Source organism: Dipodomys spectabilis, unplaced genomic scaffold (genome assembly GCF_019054845.1).
Source record: "Dipodomys spectabilis isolate Male_0828 unplaced genomic scaffold, ASM1905484v1 ptg000043l, whole genome shotgun sequence".
Classification (NCBI taxonomy): Eukaryota; Metazoa; Chordata; class Mammalia; order Rodentia; family Heteromyidae; genus Dipodomys; species Dipodomys spectabilis.
In genome coordinates, this window is record NW_024870720.1 from 16,844,262 (window position 1) to 16,864,973 (window position 20,712).

Below are 20,712 nucleotides of genomic sequence, written 5' to 3' on the forward strand. Positions count from 1 at the left end.
AAAATCAAGATAAACATCCACCCTCTGGTCCTCACACCCACATTCTCACCTTTTAGAAACACCTCCATCGGTCCTGAACGCTCTCTCACATACCAGCTGCTCACACACTGTCTTTTTATTGGCGTTCCTATGTGGGGAATCTTTCGACTCTGACAGAAGAATTTCATTAGCAAAAGGAAGAGGAGGAGAAAGTACAGATGAGAAGGTGGGAATGAAAATATTGTTTGCAAAGGGACTTAAAATTGGTCTGGCCTTTTTCTGCTTCAATTCTTCCTTATTTGTACATCCTGTGTCCGAAGGCAAAGAGCTTTTCATGAATCAGGAAGTGGTCGAGGCACTTCACTTGGCATAGCGCCTTGCAGAACTGGGAAATCAACCAAAATCAACCTCATGGAAACCTAGTTTTGAAAATACAGCAGCATCTGACAGAAGCCTTGCTCCCAGGGAAGGAGGCCCAGGAGAGGGACCAGGGATGATCGCCCTTACCCTTCTTTTCTCAATTGCATCTTCTTTCCAGTGTGACTGAAAAGTCGGGCTTGGCTACGCAGGGAAGATAGGGCTGGGAAGGTGATGAGAAAGTTCCATGAGACTCAGAAGTTACCGCCTGAATATCAAACCTGTGTAACCAGGAGGGTGGAGGGAGGGAGGGAGCCGCTGCAGACTTTCAGTCGTTCCTGCGCGTCCTGCCCACGCTGCAGGTTTTTCAGGTCCTTGCTTGAGCTGCACTCCCAGGCGTAAACAGACTTGCTATCAGCAGCGTCAGCCCGGCCCAGCTATTTAAACTGGCATCAGCATTCGCAGATTCCCAAACCCAGGGCTCACCTCTGCTGCTTCCACGTAAGTACCTCTGGCAGGTTTGCCTTGAATGCACAGAGCAAACTTCTCCCAACTGCTACAATAGTTACTGCATTTGAATTCTGTTGGAAGGCAGGGCAGGGAAAAGGGGGAAGATAAAAATGCAAAGCTGACCCCCCCCCCTCCCAAGCAAGGAGCCACAGAATGCTGCTGGGTATAAGGTACCTGACCCTCTGCAAAAAAACAAAAAAAAAAAAAGGCTGCATGGGGTTCAGATAAACTTGGGGCTCAGGCTGAGTCCATGTTGGCCTTTTGGCCTTGTGTTGTTTATCTTTTTTTTCTCTTGAAAGGTGGTTTGTAACTGGCACTTGGGTAACATATTACGGAGCATTTCAAAGCCCCACTCTGCAGCTCAGCTTTTGAAGCTCAGATTAGACAGAATAGTGTTTAAAATATTGTATTTGTTGTATTTTGATGGAGGGATAAGAAGTACTTGGATTGAACAACGGTGGCTGGATTCTGAATTTGCACAGTTATTTCTGGTTGCTACTTGTTCTCTTGTGTTTATAACAGCAAAAACATTGATGGGGTTTGAGATAAAAGGAAATCCTTTGCTCTGGGGTTTTGAAGATGGTGAGGTTTGTAACTTTTGAGCTCTGCGGGAACCACAGGGTAGACTGGCAAGTGGAAGAGAAGGTGTTGAATAAAAAGGAACAACATGCCATCATGTTGCTCAGAGGACAGGGTCTTGAAAAGGAATGCCAAGCGTTCAGATGAAGTGGACAGTGCCCTGCAGTGTATGCAGGTTCATAGATTTAAGTAAAACCAGGGCAAGCAAAGAATAAAACAGGGTCCTGGGCAGATGGGGAGAGAAGAAAGGGTGAATGGAAGCAAAGATTTGTAACTAGACTTCACATTCATAAAATGCAGAGGTCATTAAAAGAAGAGAACACAACATTAATCGATATGTTTGGGTCAAGAATCTAGTGATTAAGAATCTGATGGAAACCCAGGACCTTTCCTAGGTATTTGCCTCAGCCTTTCTTCCTGAACACTGCCCGAGGCTCATTTTCTGCAAGTCCTTGGGAAGACCGCAGATGCTAAGTTTAACACTCCTGTTTTTAAGATTATGTCTAATGGTTTTTTAACTAGCCTAAAGCCTCTGAGAAAGTTATGAGAAATAGTGGAAAATTAAAACCATTAACATGAGCAGAGCATGGGGTTGAATGCCTGTGATCTCAGCTAATCAAGAAGCAAAGATGAGGGGATCCCTAAGTTCAAGGCCAGTCCCAGCAAAAGTAGCAAGACCATCTCTCCAAAACAATATGAAAACAAAAAGCTGGAGGTCGTGTAAAAGTAAATAGTGACCCTCAGACAGTGGGTCTCAAAGAGACTGAATTCTAAAGTCTAAGGATTGATGAGAAGCCAGGCAAGAAATAGTGGTGTATTGCATAATTGCACCTATAGAAGAAGTGGCAAAGCATGCATAGTGAAAGGAAGGATGGGCACTGTGCTCATGCCTGCAATCTTATCTACTCAGTAGGCTGAGATCTGGGGATGGTAGTTTGAAGACAGCCTGAGCAGAAAAGTGAAACTCTTATCTCCAATTAACAACTAAAAAAAGCCGGAAGTGGAACTGTGGTTTCAGTGGTAGAGATCTGCCTTGAGCAAAAAAGCTCAGGAACAGTTCAAGCCCTGTTACCCCCCCCCCCCCCCCCACACACACACATTTAAAAAGGAGAAAAAGGGGCTGGGAAGGTGGCTCAGTGGTAGAGCACTTGCCTTGCATGCCTGAGGCCCTGGGTTGGATTCCTCAGCACCACATAAGCAAAAAGAAAAAAGCCGGAAGTGGCGCTGTGGCTCAAGTGGTAGAGTGCTAGCCTTGATCTGAAGAGCTGAGGGACAGTGCCCAGGCCCAGAGTTCAGGCCCCATGAACGGACCCAAAAAAAATAAATAAGTAAAATAAAAAAATAAAAAGAAGAAAAAGGTAGATCAGTTTTACCTGGAGAAGGGCATGGGAAAAAAGCAAGTTGAGACTTGAGGAGGTTTCTGGGGGCAGAAGAAAATTTTTGGGAGTGATGGACATAATATATTCATTCTTGTGACTCTGGTAATCATATGTGAAAATGTAGCAAGTTGCACACTTAGTACATGTGCTATAATATCAAGTTACTTCAAGAAACAATACTTTAATAATATAGTCTTTTTTGTTAAATCCTAAGCTCAAACTCAAGGTTTTTGCACTGTCCCCAGGTTTGGTGTGTGTGTGTGTGTGTGTGTGTGTGTGTGTGTGTGTGTGTGTGTGTGTGTGTGTGTGTGTGTGTGTGTGTGTGTGTGTGTGTGTGTGTGTGTGTGTGTGTGTGTGTGTGTGTGTGATTAATTAGAGATCAAAGTCTTATAAATTTTCCTGCCTGGGCTGGCTTTGAACCATGATCCTCAGATCTCAGCTTCCTGAGTAATTAGGATTAGTTAGCACCTAGCTAATATAGTCCTTTTTATAATTAAGTCAGCCTATGCAGCATGACAACAAAAGGAGTGATTTGGGGGGGAAAAAATCAGTTTAAGAAATGAAGTGCACAGCCGGGTGCCAGTGGCTCACGCCTATAATCCTAGCTACTCAGGAGGCTGATAGCTGAGGATTGCAGTTCAAAGCCAGCCCCGGCAGGAAAGTCTGTGAAACTCTTGTCTCCAATTAACCTCCAGAAAACCGGAAGTATCTGAAGTGGTAGAATGCTCACCTTGAGCTGAAGAGCTCAGGGACAGCACCTAGGCCCAGAGTTCAAACTCCATGACTGACGCCCTCCCCCCCTTCAAAAAAAAAAGAAAAGAAAAGAAAAAGAAAAAAATTCAAGGACATGACAGGGAATCCTAGACTATGTAGTCTTCAGGGAAATCTCTACCTCAAGGGTGGTTGGATTGGAGAACAGTTTTTTAAAACATCCATGCTGGGCTCTACCCCACAGATCCAATCAGAATCCCTGGAGGAGGGGAAGGGGTTGGGAGGACAAGCCTTGGTTTTTTAAAGCTCTCTAGGCAACTCTAAAAATGCTTGGATTGACAAGAACCATCACAATCCAAACTCTACTCATGTCCCGCCCAGAGGGAGGGGATAGTGCCTGTCCAGCCACCAATCCAGGGCAGGGTAGGTCTGGGAGGCAGAACACAACAGCCTGGCTCAGAAGCAGAGAAAGAGGTTGCCCTGGGTCCTCAAAAGTGCATTCCATCTCAGGCTTAGAGAGGAAAGCCAACGGGGCTCCAGGGGTGAATTCCTCAGCATCTCTGTCCTAGCTGCCTTACTGAAGGGCTGTGCTAATGCATGAAAAGGGAGGTTGTGATGGGTGTTTCAAAAATAAACGTTTCTTGTGTGGTATAAGCAGGATTCTGGTGGTTGAAAAGCTTGTTGGAGCTTTGGGGCACATCCAAGTTGTCTCTTCAGGAAATGACACGAGTTCTTGGCTTGGGATGAGTCGATGTGGCACTACCAACGAGGGCATTTCATTCCCGTTTCCAGGACAGCCCCATGCAAAAGCATGAGTGGTTGACGTTTGTCCTTCCCACCTGTCCCTCACCCCTCCTCAGCACCTGTGCGGGTGTGGCAGTGGGGGTGGACAATGGTACCTCCCCTGCTGAGTCAGGCCTGGCCTGGCTCTGGTTTAAATGTCCCCAAGGCCATCCACATGTGCCATTGGCAGGTTCATTCCCTCCGGTTTTGTTTACCCATCTTAGGAAAGCTAATTAAGTTACGGTGTTAGTATATAAGAAATGTCCCTTCCTGGGATAGTAAATGGGTTCCAGCAAGGTAACATATCTGTAAGTTCTTTGAAATGTTATATAAATATAATTACTGCCTGAATCTTTAAAAATTTCATTTTCTTGTAAAGATGCTGTACAGAGAGGTTACAGTTACATCAGTAAGGTGCCATTTGAATTTATAAACAGGGCAATCAGTAAAGAATCAGTGGAGGAGGCTGCCTTCCATTTATAATTCTGAAAAACAGAGCCACCTTCGGGTGACCAAAGGTCAAGATGGGGTGGGAATGTGGCTTAGTGGTAGAGTGCTTGCCTAGCATGCATGAAGCCCTAGGTTTGATTCCTTAGTACCACATAAACAGAAAAAGCTGGAAGGAGTGCTGTGGCTCAAGCAGTAGAGTGCTAGCCTTGAGCAAAAGAAGTTCAGGGACAGTGTCCAGACCCTGAGTTCAAGCCCCAGGACTAACAACAACAACAACAAAAAGCCAGGCATTGATGGCTCATGCCAGTAATCCTAGCTACTCAGGAGACTAAGATCTGAGGGTGGTGATTCAAAGCCAATCTGGACAGGGAAGTCTGTAAGACTCTTATGTCCAGTTAGCCACCAAAAACACAAGCTGGAATTGGAGCTGTGGCAGAAGGCAGGCCCAGCAGAGCCCCTTGCCTGATCTCAGTGACAAGTCCTTCCTTGAGGACTTAGTCCTTACCTCTCACCATATTCCACTTTCCTCCCAAAGCCAGATGGTCTCAGCTCTTAGTATTTTGGTTCATTCTGTCCAGGAAGGGGTGTATGTGTGGTGGCTGCATGTTATCTAGCCCCAGGACAGGACTGAGCTGTGGGCATTAGGTAGCAGCCAACACTTGTGTGTGCTGCTCTGTGTGCCCAAGCCAGTGCTGTTTTCTGCCACGCAGTTCCAACAACACCATTTTGGGGGAGATACTGGATTTGAACTCAGGGTCTGTGTGTGCTAAGTACCACTTGAGCCATTTCTCCAGCCCTATAGTAATACTTTTTAATCAAAGTGGTAGGTTTACATGACCAATAAAATAGAAAGAAAGGAAGGGAAGAGAAAGGAAGGAATTAAGGAAAGAAGGAAGAAAACAGGAAGTGACAGACAAAATGTCTTTCTTTTACTTCAATATTTCCCTTTCCCTTCCCTTCTTCCTCTCTTCTGCTTTCCCCCGGCACCTTACCCTCTCCTTTCCTCCCTTCTCCTCTCCTTTCCTCCTTTCCTTTTCCTCCTCTTCTTCCTTCCTCCTCCTCTTCATTCTCCCCTCCCCACCTCTCTCTCCTAGTTAGGGTTTCACTATGTACTCCAAGATGCCCTTGATCTTACAATCTCCCTTTTTTAGCTTCTGAGGTGTGAGGATTACAGGCAGGTACCACCATGCCTATCTGAATTCTCTCCATGTGGAATGGCAAAATGCAAACAGCCATTTGGATTGTTTTTGTTTAAAGCTGTGCTTGTTTAACCTGGATTAATTTCTGAAGGCTGTGGACAGCTTCCTGGGGCTTCCAAAAATGCCATACCAATGGGGACTCAGGAAAGGTGGCCTGTGGCCTGGAAAGATGTACAGAGCACCCTCTACAGTTAAAACCAGGGTGAATCTGGTCAAAGTACATTATATTCACACTTGGAAATGTCACAAGGAAATCCTTTACATGCCCTGGTGGCTTAGGCTTCCTAGCTACTCAGGAGTCTGAGATATGAGGATCGCACTCCAAAGCCAGCCCAAGCAGAAAAGTCTGTGAGACTCTTATCTCCAATTAATTACAGAAAAAGGCAGAAGTGGTGCTATAGCTCCAGTGGTCAAGTGTTAGCCTTGAGCAAAAGGAGCTTAGGGACAGCTCCAAGGCCCTGAGTTCAAGGCCTAGGACTGGCAAAAAAAAAAAAAAAAAAGAAAGATGAAAGAAAGAAGGAAAGAAGGAAGGAAGGAGAGAGGAAGGGAGGGAGGGAAGGAAAAAGGAAGGAAGGAAGGAAGGAAAGAAAACAGGAGTTACGAGTGTGGCTCAAATGCAAAAGTGCTTACCTAACAAGCACTCGGGCTGGGAAGGTGGCTCAGTGGTAGAGCGCTTGCCTCACATGCTCAAGGCCCTGGGTTCAATTCCTCAGCACCACATAAGCAAAAAGAAAAAAGCCAAAAGTGGTGCTGTGGCTCAAGTAGTAGAGCGCTAGCCTTGAGCTGAAGAGCTAAGGGACAGCGCCAAGGCCCAGAGTTCAGGCCCCACGACCGGACCCCAAAAAAATAAAAAATATAAAAAAAGCACTCTACCCAAATCTCAGTCCAACCCAAGACAAAACAAACAAGCAAACAAAATCCCTGACACCTGACTTGACCTCAGTCTGTGCACAGGCTGACCTGGTTCTCTTGATCCTCCACCTCAGCCCCTCTCCAGGGCAGACCTGTATCACTCACTATACCTGGCTCCAGTGGGATTATTAGTAGTTCCTGTTTACTCCACAAGGTACCTCGCCTGAGGAATAAGCTATCTTGTCATGTATGAATACAGCCCCTGAAAGCACAGGATTCAGTTGAGCAAGCTGCAGGACCCTTCCTCCCCACACCTCACTCTGGCTTCTGTCCAAGTCATTTGCTCCTCCTCTGCCTGTTTCCTGGGAGAAGCCTTGTACCCACGCTGACTAGAGTGCAGGCTGGTTGATTCTGTGGACCCACTATAAAGAAGTTCAGAGGGGATTTGAGAATCCCCTCACAAGTGTGAGTTACTCTGATATTTGCTTCAGGCTTTCCTGGCTCATGGATGTGTTTGGGTAGAATTAAAGCTCTTATCCAAAATAGGGAACTGATTTTTATCCATCCCCTTGTAGCTTCTTATCATTTGCTCCTGGAGACTTTCATACAAATATGACCAATCATAGAACCCCTGCCAGATGCCTTACAAATCAACATCCTGTTGGGCGCCGGTGGCTTATGCTTGCAATCCTAGCTGCTCAGGAGGCTGAGATCTGAGGATCACAGTTCAAAGGCAGCCCAGGCAGCAAAGTCTATGAGACTCTTATCCAATTAACCACCAGAAAACTGCAAGTGGTGCTGTGGCTCAAGTGGTAGAGTGCTAGCCTTGAGCTGAAGAGCTTGGTGACAGTGCCCAAGCCCAGCGTTCAAGAACCACGATCGACAAAAAGAAACACAAAAAACAAAAACCACAAATCAGCTTCTCTGCCTTTCTATGTTAACAACAACAACAAAAAGAAACCCAAAAAGCCCAAAGCAGACACACTGGTCAAATGTCCTAACCTTGTGTGTATATAGACCAGGAAGCTCATGACAGTGTTCTAGCCAGTGGGTCTAGACCATTAAGCTGGAAATTTCCTGGATTTCTGTAAGTCAGGGCAGATCTGCTTACATATGCAGTTATTGTTGATATGTTTACAGTTCCTTCCTGTGCAGCTTCTCCCTAGGGAAATTTATATAAACAACCTTCCTCAGACCTGCCCAAATTTCCAGTCAACTGGTGCCCAAGAGTGAAATCTGTTTTATGTAAAAAAAAAAAAAAAGAAAAATCTGAGCTTCTTTTTACTCAAGGCTAGTGCTCTACCACTTGAGCTATAGTGCCACTTCCAGCTTTTTCTGAGTAGTCTATTGGAGATAAGAGTCTCATGGACTTTTCTGTCTAGCCTGGCCTCAAATCATGATCCTCAGATCTCAGCCTTCTGAGTCACTAGGATTACAGGCATGAGCCATAGCACCCAGTTTATTTTTTTTTAATCTTTGATGTTGGGCTACCTACCACTTGGTTAAGTATTCTTCACCGGTTATCCCGTAGAGGTGGCTACAACAGGGATTCATGGGACAGAATGAAGATGGCAGGAGACCATTCTCCACTTTCATTAGCCATCTGGACCTGGCTCAGGGTCCACAATTACAAAGGGAGGAGAGTCCTTAAAACTAGCTCAGAAGAGTTTATATATGACTCAACAATATAGTCAGAGAAAGCAGCACACATGAGGAGCAGCCAGAGGACCTAGTGCTATTGACCGTGGACAAGAGAAGACTAAAAAATCATTTAATGATGCTGCTGGTAAGCATGCAGGTCAGTGGCCAGTTGCTCACTTTCTCCTTTAAGAAATAAACTGAGCCCAGGGATGGGTAGGAGCTGCAAACATGGATATAGGAACTACATCGGACAGAATCAAACAAACCATATGCAGCATCACATTTAACCTCATTGTTGGAACACTGGGGAAGGGAAAAACTAAGGTGGCATGGCCTCAATATTTCCTTCATCTGTGTGGAATCTGGAACTTATTATCATCACAATCCTGCTCTAGCATTTCAAACATTTGGGCCAGGCATTGGTAGGTCATGCTTATAATCCTAGCTACTCAGGAGGCTGAGATCTGAGAATCATGATTCAAAGCTAGCCTAGGAAGGAAAGTCCATGAGGCTCTTATCTCCAATTAACCAACAAAAAGCTAGGAGTGGAGCTGTGGCTCAAGACACAGAGTGCTAGTTTTGAGCAATAAAACCCAGGGACAGTGCCCAGGTCCTGCATTCAAGCCCTAGGACTGGTACAAAAAAGTTGGAAGTTTCTCTGTCTTCCAAAGTATTTTAACAAATATATAAATAAGAAACTGAGTGACTGAGTCTTCTGGAACTTAAAGAATAAGCTCTTCAATGATGCTTCCTTTTCAAAGTCATTTTCTTAAACTTGAGCTAGCCAAGTCTAGAAGCATCTCATGTTTCCATATTGGTCACCAATTATCTGGGGAAGTAAAACAATGAACAGTTCTAAGAGATCATATACTGTTGGAGTTGAGTAAAATTTCTACAATATTTTACCACTTAGTGATTGATTACAACATGGGGTACCTCTCATTTGCCCAGCATTATATCTTGAGTCATTGGGAAAGTTGAGTCAGAACCTCATATTTATACAGTGTTTACACAGTATTCATACAGTAGTTCATAGCACTGTTTGTTAACATACTCCGTCTCATTGAATCCAACATTGATGCTGTGATCTAGGAGGGACAGGAATGTAGCTATGAAGGAAGATGGCTGAATGGAGATGAAGCTGAAAGCGGCCGAGCATTACTCAAAGTCGTGAGGAGAGGAAAGCACAGATCTGGAAGGAGGGGTCAGGATTTCTGTGTGATGTAGTGTAGGTGTTAAGTTGTACCTGAGCCAGAATTTAAGGTCATTTGTCTCCTCACGTTTTTGTGCTGTTAATGTCCTGTGATGTTCATGAGGAGTAAACTTCCCATCTGTCTTTTGTTTATGTGGCCTGAATAACTGTTCATAAAAGCAGCTCAGGTGGATAAAACATAAGCCCATGAGTATCATAGCAGCTTAGGAGGTTGGACTATGACATAATTTGGAGCTCTAATGTATATTCATAAAATAAGAATGGTAGTTGGACACAGTAACTGGACACCGTAGCTCATACCTACAGTCCCAGCACTCAAGAAGCTGAGGCAGGAGGATTGTCTGAGTTTGAGGCCAGCTTGGACTATGACATATTGCAAGGGCCTGTCTCAATAAAAATGAATAGGGGCAGGGACAGGAGGAGGGAATTGGGGGAAAGCAAAGGAAGGAATGACATTGTCCAAAAAGAACTATACTCATTAACTGACTTATGGAATAGGAAACTCTCTGTACAACTCCTTAACAATAACAATCAGAAAAAAAGAAAATAATAATGAGTACAAATATTACTTGAAAAAGAAGAAGAATGGTAGTTGGGTCATAAAACGTAATGATTGAGTATACTGAGTGAACTATGTGTGTGCAAAGTGGTATGTCATTCTCTCTCCAAGAGCCTATTTGCTTGACTTTCTGAAATGAATAAACCACCCAAGGAAACTCTGCCTGCTTGAGTTGACAGGCAGCCTTACCTACTAATGAAGCCGGATCAGTGACACACAGGTCCCAAACCACTGTTTCTTACCATGCAATTTGAGCTTGGACAAAAATGTTGTAGAACTGGGCACTGGTGACACCAGCTTCAGAAGAAGCTCCGATGCTTTAACATCTTCACGTGACTAGGTAGCAGCACATGGTGGCTCATCTCTGTCATTCCATCTATTCCAGAGGCAGATATTTAGAGGATCATAGTTTGAGGCCAACCTGGGGGGTAGGGTGGGAGGGGAAGGTAGGGAGATTCATCTCAACAAAGAATGTAGGCTTGGTGGTATGCACCTGTCATCACAGCTAGGCAGAAAGCATGATCCAGTCCAAAACCAGACCCAAGCAAAAAGTATAAGGTCCTATTTCTTAAAAAAAATAAATAACCCCAGACGAATGCATATCTAGCAAGTATTAGGCCCTAAGTTCAAACTTCAGTATCATCAAAAACACAAACAACAACAAAGAAAACCATCCTAATTCCTATAAATAGTGGTAAAATGCTAGCTGTGAGCAAAAACGCCTCTGGAGAGTTTGAGGCCCTGAGTTCTAGACTCAGTACTGACATAGAGAGAGACAGACAGAGAGGGAGATGGGGGAAAGAAAGAAAGGAAGAGGAGAAAGATAGGGGAGTGTGTATGTGTGCATATGTGTATGCTAGAAATGTGCTACCAGCTGGGTGCTGGTGGCTCACACCTGTAATCCTAGCTACTTAGGAGGCTGGCTCAAAGCCAGCCTGGGCAGGAAAGTCCATGAGACTATTTCCAATTAACAACCAGAAAACCCGAAGTGGTGCTGTGGCTCAAGTGGTAGAGTGTTAGCCTCAAGCTGAAGAGCTAAGGGACAGCTTCCAGGCCCAGAGTTCAAGCCCACAACCAATAACAACAACAAAAAGTATGCTACCACTTGAGCCACACCCCTGGTACTTTTTGCTCTAGTTTGTTTCTTGGTTAGCGTCTCCTGTTTTTCCCAGCCAGTGTCAGACTGTGATCCTTGTTCTTCTACCTCCTATATAGCTGGGGTTACAGGAATTTCATAACTACACTTTATCCTAGGAAAATTTATCTTTTTTGTATTTGCTTTCAAGCTTAGTGATGTGAACATCTCTCTAGCTTTCGTCATTTTCTTTAGGAAATACTGAAATTATTCCCTATTTTCTAATTTCTTAATATGTTAGGTCATCAGACATATTCAAAGATGAGATCTGAGCATGCAATTTATCAATCTTACTCCTATTTAACCAGTTTGCAAGCTCTGAGCATGTATCTGGGCCCTATTGAAATCTGGGACACTGTTTTGGATCCTCAGTTTTCTATTTGATCATTGGATCTAATTATGAGCTATCATAGACATTCACACTTACTACGCATGTGCACGACCATACTAACAATCTCACAACAGGCCTAAGCATTGTTTATCCTACTAGACAAATTGCTGCCTTATACTTCCAAACTGCAGTAAAACTGAAAGGTCAGGAAATCTGAAGCTCGGCTATATCCTCTTACTTCAACCACAGAGATGCAACGTTAGGCTTTCGTAAGAATGGAAACCCACCTCCTCATGACTGCAGTTAAGTATATGTTTTTCTAGCCTTTCAGAGCTTAACAGGCTCTGCCTTGCTAACCCCAACAGCAGCAGAAATGAGTAAGGTCAACAGGAAGGTACTGACAGGTACTCACTTTCTGGAGGAACTTTACCGATTTACAGGGTTACTCGCTTAATAGTGAACCAGTTAAGAGCATGCATTTTACTCTTAAGTATACTCTCCACGATTACCCTTACTGAATACCAGGCTGAATACTAAAGAGCACTGGCTCCTTAGTTTTTCCTTGAGTACAAAGGAGTCAGCAGAGAAAGGACAGAGCTCAGATAGGCCTCTGTCCTCCCCTTTCTTGGATTGATGACATCAAGAAGAGGAAGAGAGAGATCATCTAAAACCCAAGCCTCTGTGAGCATCATTTTAGAAAAGGATTTATCTCAGGGTCACCTGACACAGCACCTTTGCTATTCTGGATTAAGAAATAATGTTGGGCAGGTGCTGGTGGCTCACACCTGTAATCCTAGCTACTCAGTAGGCTGAGATCTAAGGATTGTGGTTCAATGCCAGCTGGGGCAGGAAAGCACATGACTCTTATCTTCAATTAACCACCAAATAGCCAGAAGTGGAGTTGTGGCTCAGATGGTAATGCTAGCCTTGAGCACAAAAGCTAAAGAGTAGTACCTAGGCCCTGTGTTCAAGCCACAGTACCAGCACAAGAAAGAGAGTGAGAGAGCCAATGAGTGAGGGGAGGGAGGAGAGAAGGAGGGAGGGAGAGAAGGAGAAAGGTGACACTGGGTACCAGTAGGGGTTTTTTTTCATGCTTTTCTAAGTGGTTTCATGAATGCCACCATCTCACACAACTGGGGTAAATAGGCAGGAAGGAAGTTGATAGCCACATCTTACTGAGAAGAGAACTCAGTTTCAAATAAGTTAAATGACACAACCATTTAAATGACACAACCATTTAAATGACACAGTCATGGAGGACTACATGGAGGAGAGGAAATGAAAATGCAGTTCTAACTCCCTGCCTGGGGCTCTTCTATTCACCCAATTTAATATTTTCTCGCATCAATGGGGATTTCAAACACATCCCATGCATCACAGACACGCAGACATTCCCAGTGCTTTTCATTCTCAAAAGCCAGGAGTTCCTTTGTTGCTCTCTTCCCAGATGTGAGGAGCACTGGCTAGCCACTATGCTGACTTGGTGTCCCTTGAGCCACTTGGTGGCTTGTTCAAGATGTGTCACACCGCATCTCTCCCATTCCCTTCTTTCAGGAGCCTTGGGTAGAAGGGTGAAGAGAAGGGGGAAATGCAAAGAAACTCTGGCTTTTCCTTTCCATTCCATGTTACCATAACATCTCAGACCACATTCTTGCTTCTCTCCCCATTTCCCTCTCCTTTTTCTGCCTATGGAGAATTACTCTGCTTCAATAGTGAGATGAAAGAAAGTCATATGTACTCTGGGAGTGAAGATAAATTTCAAAAAATATGGATTCCATACATATTTACTAGTACCTTCAATGTTCCAGGGACTATTCTAGATACTTGGCACACATCTGAGTTGTGCTGTAAACCCTTAAAATCCTAAACAGTTCCTTGAAAGCCCTTTCACTATATGCATCGAGACTGTATTTTCTTAAGCCAGATTTGTTTGTTTGCCTTGGAATTTCTTTGGGGGAGGGAGGTGAGCAGGATCTTACTGGCCTTGAACTCAAAATCATCCTACCTCAGCTTCCCAAATATTGGAATTACAGGTGTATGCCCCCATACCGGGCTCCTAAACCAGGTTTTAATTAAAATGGCTTTTCCTTAAGCATTTGCTTTCCCATAAACAAATGACTTATTAAATTTCATTAGGATATTTCAATAGGATTATTTTCTCTCACAGTTACAAGTAAATAACATTTTAATCGTGCCCTTCCAGAGGTTAACCTTGGGTTCTATCTATAGTTTATAATATTCTTTTTATTTATTATTTATTGCCAGTCCTGGGGATTGAACTCAGGGCCTGGGCACTGTCCCTGAGCTTCTTTTGCTCAAGGTAACACTCTACCACTTGAGTCACAGTGCTACTTCCAGATTTTTCGGTTTATGTGGTACTGAGGAATTGAACCCAAGGCTTCATGCATGATAGGGAAGCACTCTACTACTAGGCCACATTCCCAGCCCCTAGTATTCTTTTTATAGAAACCATTTTCCAATTTCTTGATGATCATCATGGAAAGGGACTTTTGGAAAAGCAGCAGGTTTACAAATGTATGTATCCTAAAGAAGATAAAAGACATGGCTTGCCTTCTTCCATTTGCCCACTTATTTCCAAGAATGCTCAAAGAAGAAGCCTAATATTTTATTATTGCTTTTTGCAAATTCCTTGTATTTCCACACACAAGATTAAAATAGCAGTTGGGATAGCATTGAAAACAACTTAGTGTGGCTGCAAGGAGTTTTATGTTCAGTGTCAACTCATGATTGACTAACTCGGACTGTTGGAAGTTACTTCCAGACACAGTTCTGTTCCACAGTTCTTCAAGTATCTTCCTGTTTTCTGAAGGGGACATACACTTCTAGATCACTAACAAGCTTCTTCTGACAACTGTTTAGGAAGTTCATAAATCATTTCAGTAAAACTCTGCACATCTGGGGATGAAGTGGTAGCCATGGTCTCCATGATTCCATCTATTTGATGCTGTGACATTTTTCATTTGCATACTATATTATTCACACACTTCCAGCTCTGCACCAATGAAAGAAGAGCACAGAAAGGAGAGCTAAAATGGTGACTCACACTTGTAATCCCAGCTACTCAGGAGGCTGAGATCTGAGGATTGAGGTTCCAAGCAAGCCAGGGCAGGAAAGTCCCTGAGACTTTTATCTCCAGTTAATCACAGAAAATGCGGGGCTGGGAAGGTGGCTCAGTGGTAGAACGCTTGCCTTGCATGCATGAGGTCCTGGGTTCGATTCCTCAGCACCACATAAGCAAAAAGAAAAAAGCCGGAAGTGGCACTGTGGCTCAAGTGGTAGAGTGCTAGCCTTGAGCTGAAGAGCTGAGGGACAGCGCCCAGGCCCAGAGTTCCAGCCCCACAACCGCCCCCCCCCAAAAAAAAAATCACAGAAAATGCTAGAGGTGGAGCTGTGGCTCAAGTGGTAAAGCACTAGCCTTGAGAAAAAGGGAGCTCAGGAACAGAGCTCAAGCACCAGGACCAGCAAAACAAAACAAAACAAAACAAAAAAAGAGAGCTAGCCTGCTTGGTGGTGCTCGTGGTATGGGCTGAGATTACTGGATGATCTATTGAGCTGGGTCAGAACAGTGTGTGGTCACCAAAGTTGAGAGACATCCCACAGATCCAAACCTGATGACCCTTCTAACTTACAGGTTGGTAACTTACATTTAGGATGGTCTAGTCACTGGCAGCCAGTTGGAACAGAATATATTCAAGGATGGTAGTAGGTAAGTGTTGCAGTCTTCCAGCCTCAACAAGTACAGTGCACTGTGTTCTAGAACAGCATGCTTGCTTGCTTGCCATTGTCAATTAGTCAGTGGTTCTGCCTGTTCTCCAAGCTGTTGCAGTGGTCAAAGGTTAAGAGCTCAGAACATACGGGTCAAACTTGAACTATCTTCCCAAGCAATCTTGACTTCAGCTATTCATCTGAAAAATGAAGGCAGACAAAGCTTGAAAGGGGAGATTCTATTATCTCTGTTTTCTAATATTAAGGAAGCATGAAGGCTTGCATGCATGTCTGTAAGGTTGCCATTGGGGGGAGTGAAAGAAGAGACCACAACACAGAAGTGATGTCCCTGCCCATACTATAAAGATTTGCTTCCCATCTCCCTCCCCACCCCAATTCTTCACCAAAGTGGCAAATGATGATTAAGTTAGACCTCACAGATTTAAATGGGTGGGTGATTCAACAATAGCTTAGAATTGATGCCATAGATCAGACAAAGGAAGAATGTGTTTGGTCCGACGCATAAATCAATCTCAAAGTTCATGGAATTATGAGCTGCTCTAGCTGTAGCTAGAACAAAAGGTAGAACTTTCAGTCCTTCTCTGATCAGTTAGTTAATCCTTCCTGACTGCAAAACAAGATTAAACCTATTCTGATTCCTAAGAAAGTCTTGTGAGAGAAACAAATGACTAATATCAACCTGCTTTTGATCATAATTCCGAAGGTCAAACATTTCAGCACATTTGTCATCTCCTTGTCTATCCTATGTTGAAGTCATGGCCTACTAGTGTCTCCCTTTTATACTTTCTGTCTACCTCTATAGCCTGTCTTCTTCATTACTCAGTCATTTAAAACCCATCTCTGAGGTTTTCATTTCTGAGTTTTAATATTTATTTTAGGGGAAGGGTTAAGAGGTTAACCCTCAACTCCCATAAACACTGTAGAAGTAAAATCACCCACACATGCAGCATGATTAAGACAAAAGGTCCTTTAATAATTACTTTCCCATACATTCTATGGTAGTGCTGCTGGTGATCAGAAAAATAACTGAGCTTCCCTGGAGAGTTTCAACTCTCCTCCCAAATACCTCAAATCCCCCTTTGCACTGGAGCAGGAAAATACTTTTACATAGAGCATAGTAAACAAGTAAATCTTTTAATCTCAAGAAGTTTTTGCAAGCTGGAAACTATAAATAGCTTTGAGAAGATTTAGCTATTATTCTTGGATAAAAAGAAGACACAACAACTTTGGTCCAAGCTTAAGAAGATTGACAGTACTGGTGTGGATAAGGATAAGGAGAAAAGGAAATGCTTTAGAAGGTGAGTTGATAAGTGCAAAAGCCAAAGAGCACCATTGCCCATAAACCCCATTTATTAGTGCTAGCACATGGCCCAGAAAACTCCTTTCAGAAGGCTGGTGCAAGGGCTGGGGACTGGTAGAGCCTTTGCCAAGCAAGCCCTAAATCTTGACTTCAATCTTTAGTTGTGAGAGTGGAAGGAATGTTCAAGCAACATAAACAACAGCAAAACACTGGCAAAAACCTGAGTATCCGTTATGAAAAGATGTCAGTATCCTTTATGAAAAGATGTCAGTCCACGGTAGAATATCCATAAAAGGGAATCAGCAATGACTATGAATTTTCTACATGCAGAAATATGGATAGATCTTAGAAAAAATGCTAAGTGAAAGGAGCAAATACTATACCATTTTTATGCATGGTAATAACAAGCAAAACTGTCCAAATACCTTCGTGGTGGATTTTTTTCTTTGTTTTGTTTTGTTTTTTGCTACTCCTGAGACTTGAACTCTGGGCCTAGGCACTGTCCCTGAGCTTCTTTAGCTCAAGGCTGGCACTCTGTACCACTTGATCCACAGCACCACTTCCAGCTTTTTCTGAGTAGTTTATTGAAGATAAGAGTCTCATGGGCTTTCCTGCCCGGGCTGGCTTCAAACCACTATCCTTAAATCCCAGCCTCCTGAGTAACTTGGATTACAGGCATGAGCCACCAGTGCCCAGCGTTTTGGGGTTTCTCGGTTTTTTTGGTTTTTGTTTTTTTAAAGAGATATGTATTATGTGATAGAATTATTTTTAAAAGCAAAAAAAAAAATAAAAGGCCAGGCTCTAGCTACTCAGGAGACTACGACCTGAGAATCATGGTTTGAAGCCAGGCTAGGCAGGAAAGTCTTTAAGACTCTTTTTTTTTTTTTTTTTGGTCGGTCATGGGGCTTGAACTCTGGGCCTGGGGGCTGTCCTCAGCTCTTCAGCTCAAGGCGAGCGCTCTACCACTTGAGCTACAGCGCCACTTCCGGTTTTCTAGTGGTTTATTGGAGATAGGAGTCTCAAGGTCTTAAGGTCTTTCCTGCCCGGGCTGGCTTTGAACTGCGATTCTCAGATCTCAGCCTCCTGAGTAGCTAGGATTACAGGCGGGAGCCACGGATGCCCGGCATCTTTTAAGATTCTTATCTCCAATAAACTATCAAAAAGCTGGAAGTGGAGCTGTGGCTCCAGTGGTAAAGTGCTAGCCTTGAGCAAAACATTGCCCAGGCCCTGAGTTCAAGCTCTGGGACACCCTCCACCCCTTCAACAGAATTTCAGAACATTTGTAGTTGATTTTAAGGATTAAATAATAAGACCTCAGAAAAGTTGGAATCTGGGTGCTGGTGGCTCACGCCTGCAATCCTAGCTACTCAGAAGGCTAAGATCTGAGGATCACAGTTCAAAGCCAGCCCTAGCAGGAAAGTCTGTGAGACTCTTATCTCCAATTAACTACCAGAAAACTGGAAGTGGCGCTGTGGCTCAAGTGGTAGAGTGCTTGCCTTGAGCTGAAGAGCACAGGGACAGCGCCCAGAAGTCAAGCCCCAGGACCAAAAAAAAAAAAGGATGAAGAAGAAAGAAAGAGAGGAAAAAAAATTGGAATACTTTGTCTCTGCTTAGTTGTCTGTGGTGGGCTTGGGCATGTTCATAGGTGATGCTGTTGGTGTCTAGGCCTGACAACCACTGTGATCAGCAAAAGGACACGAATACCAGGAGCACGTTTAAGAGAACCACTCCTCCAGCATCACACCAGCCTTCATGATATTGGAAGGCAGATCAATGCCCCACCCCTTCTGTCCATTTTTACTTTTATTTCAGCACAGAGGGTGAAGCTCAAGGCCTTGCACCTGCCAGGCCAGCACTCTCCAGCTTAGCTGCCCTCCCATCCTCCTTCCCATGTTTCTGATAGACACAGTCAGTGCCAGCGATGCCTTCTCTCCATCTGTAGAGTCATTCATTCAGTAAGTGCGGAGTGGGAAGATCCCACCCCTCCAGGACCCATCTCTTCTCTTGGGGAAACGGCCACACCTTGATTTTTCTCACTTAGGAAAGTACAAAATATTTCAAGAGTCCATTGTTAGCTGGAAGGTCACAGTGATCACAAGAGATGTAAGCTACAGAACATTAGGAGAAGATCCTAAAGTATGATCCACCTGCTTCTTTTCCCTCGCTGACTAGCTCACTGCAGGCCTACCTATGTTGATGGGTACTGTCTTTTCTTCTTGCTATTAATGGCATTAAGAAGAGGTCAGGGAAATGGAGCTGTGTCTACGGTAGAGCTTTGAGTAAAAAAGTTCAGGGACAGCACTCATGTCCTGAGTTCAAGACTCAGAACCAGCACAAAAGAGAAAGAAAGAAAGAAAGAGAGAGAGAGAGAGAGAGAGAGAGAGAGAGAGAAAGGAAAAGAAGGAGGGAGGGAGGGAGGAAGAGAGGGAAGGAAGGGAAGAAAAAGAATGCTGTGAAAGAACAAAAAAAAAAAACCACAAATGCTAATCAAAGCTTGCCAGTTTATAGTACTTTCTGTGAGTTTGTTTATCTAAGTAGATGATTTCAAAATAGATGAAACGTAAATAAATAGAAGTAAAGCTGTTGGATTCACAACAGACACAACCCAGGCTTTGGAGTTCTTTTTGTTTTGTTTTTTGTTTTATTTTTTAAGAAAAGGGGAGCTGTATCCGCGGACCCTCTTACACACACTTTTGCAATGACTTCCCCCAGGCACAAAAGAAAAACACAGTGACAGGACACTTTGCCCTTTGAATGTTTCGTAAGATATCATAACCACAATAAAACTTGTGTGAAGATTAACGTGTAATCGCTTTAAAGTATTTTTAGGTCTTTTTATCTAGAATTGTTTAGACTACCTTCAGAGAAACTTTCCAACTGTTTCTTTACTTTCCTTACTAGAAACAGTGGAGGTTTTACAAGGCCAAGGTTACCAGGGCGGTTTGATTTATACAGTGTGTGGGGGGGGGGGGGGGGGGGAGAGCGGTTGAGGAGAACGCAACAGCAAATGTGTCAACCAAAGGGAACCGAAATTTGAAATTGTGCTTTGTAGAGTGATTAACAAACACATCAGATGGTGGAGATCTTTCACCTTCCCTGAAGGTTTGTTTGGTTTTCCTTAGAGATGTAGGTGTTGTCAAAGAGCCCTCCTACGTTGACCAAAGTCAATGATCCTCTGCCAAATAACCCAACCAGTCCTTTAAAGTCAACCAGGACCTCGCCATAAAACCTCACACAAAGTCTTGTGACAGGAAGGCACAGGAAGCTGGTCAAATAAAATATACTGGATTCCACATAAGAACATTGGCAGCCCTTGAGCTATAGAGGTTTGTAACCAAATCTAGGGAGCAATGCTGCACAGAATTCTTCCATCTAAATCCCATTTTGAAATAGAATGTCTCAAAAAGCATCGAGATTCTAGGAAGCAGCAGCAAAGAGCCTCTGGGAAGAGTCGGTATCACCATAGGAAATGGAATCTACCAGAAACTTTCTAGGAGGTTAAATGAAATAAAAAGCAGTAGCCTTTCCTCCTAATTTTTTTTTTTCAGGCAAATTGAGCAGAGGTAGATGGTTTCCGTGGGTGGTTCACCAGGACAGGTGTCCTTCTAGAACAGTTCATACTCATTTCAACTGGCTACAACTCCAGGCTGCAGTTACATAGTTATAGTTAACCTCCAGTTTTTGTTTTTTTCCTACCCAACTAAGAACAGGCTAGCCAATCACAGGCCTGAAACTGAGGGCAAAGCTTTCCATTGGGCAGTGGCGGGCCTGTCAGTGAATCAAAAGAGATTTCCAAAGCTCTCCAGACGTGTGGATGGATGGATGCTAAGAGGAGAGACTGTATGTCTGCCCTGGCTTGACTGCCCCTTGGCTGAGCAGGAATTGCTGCTGTGGATTTTTCAGTGGGAGAGCACAGAATTTCCTAACAGCACATGATACCTGGGTGTCAAGAATTTGAGCCTGTTTTACACACAGCTTTTGTCCTAA

At 43.8% G+C, this 20,712-nt stretch overlaps 1 protein-coding gene across 2 annotated transcripts in view; it reads left to right on the plus strand.

The window, feature by feature from the left end:
• Positions 1-237: 237 nt before the first annotated feature.
• Positions 238-20,712, plus strand: part of Hopx (HOP homeobox) — a 28,372-nt gene continuing 7,897 nt past the window's right edge. For both annotated transcript variants that reach the window (XM_042678168.1, XM_042678167.1), the window contains exon 1: positions 238-837. The gene's annotated coding sequence lies outside the window, so the exon portion shown is untranslated. The remainder of the gene's footprint in view (positions 838-20,712) is intronic.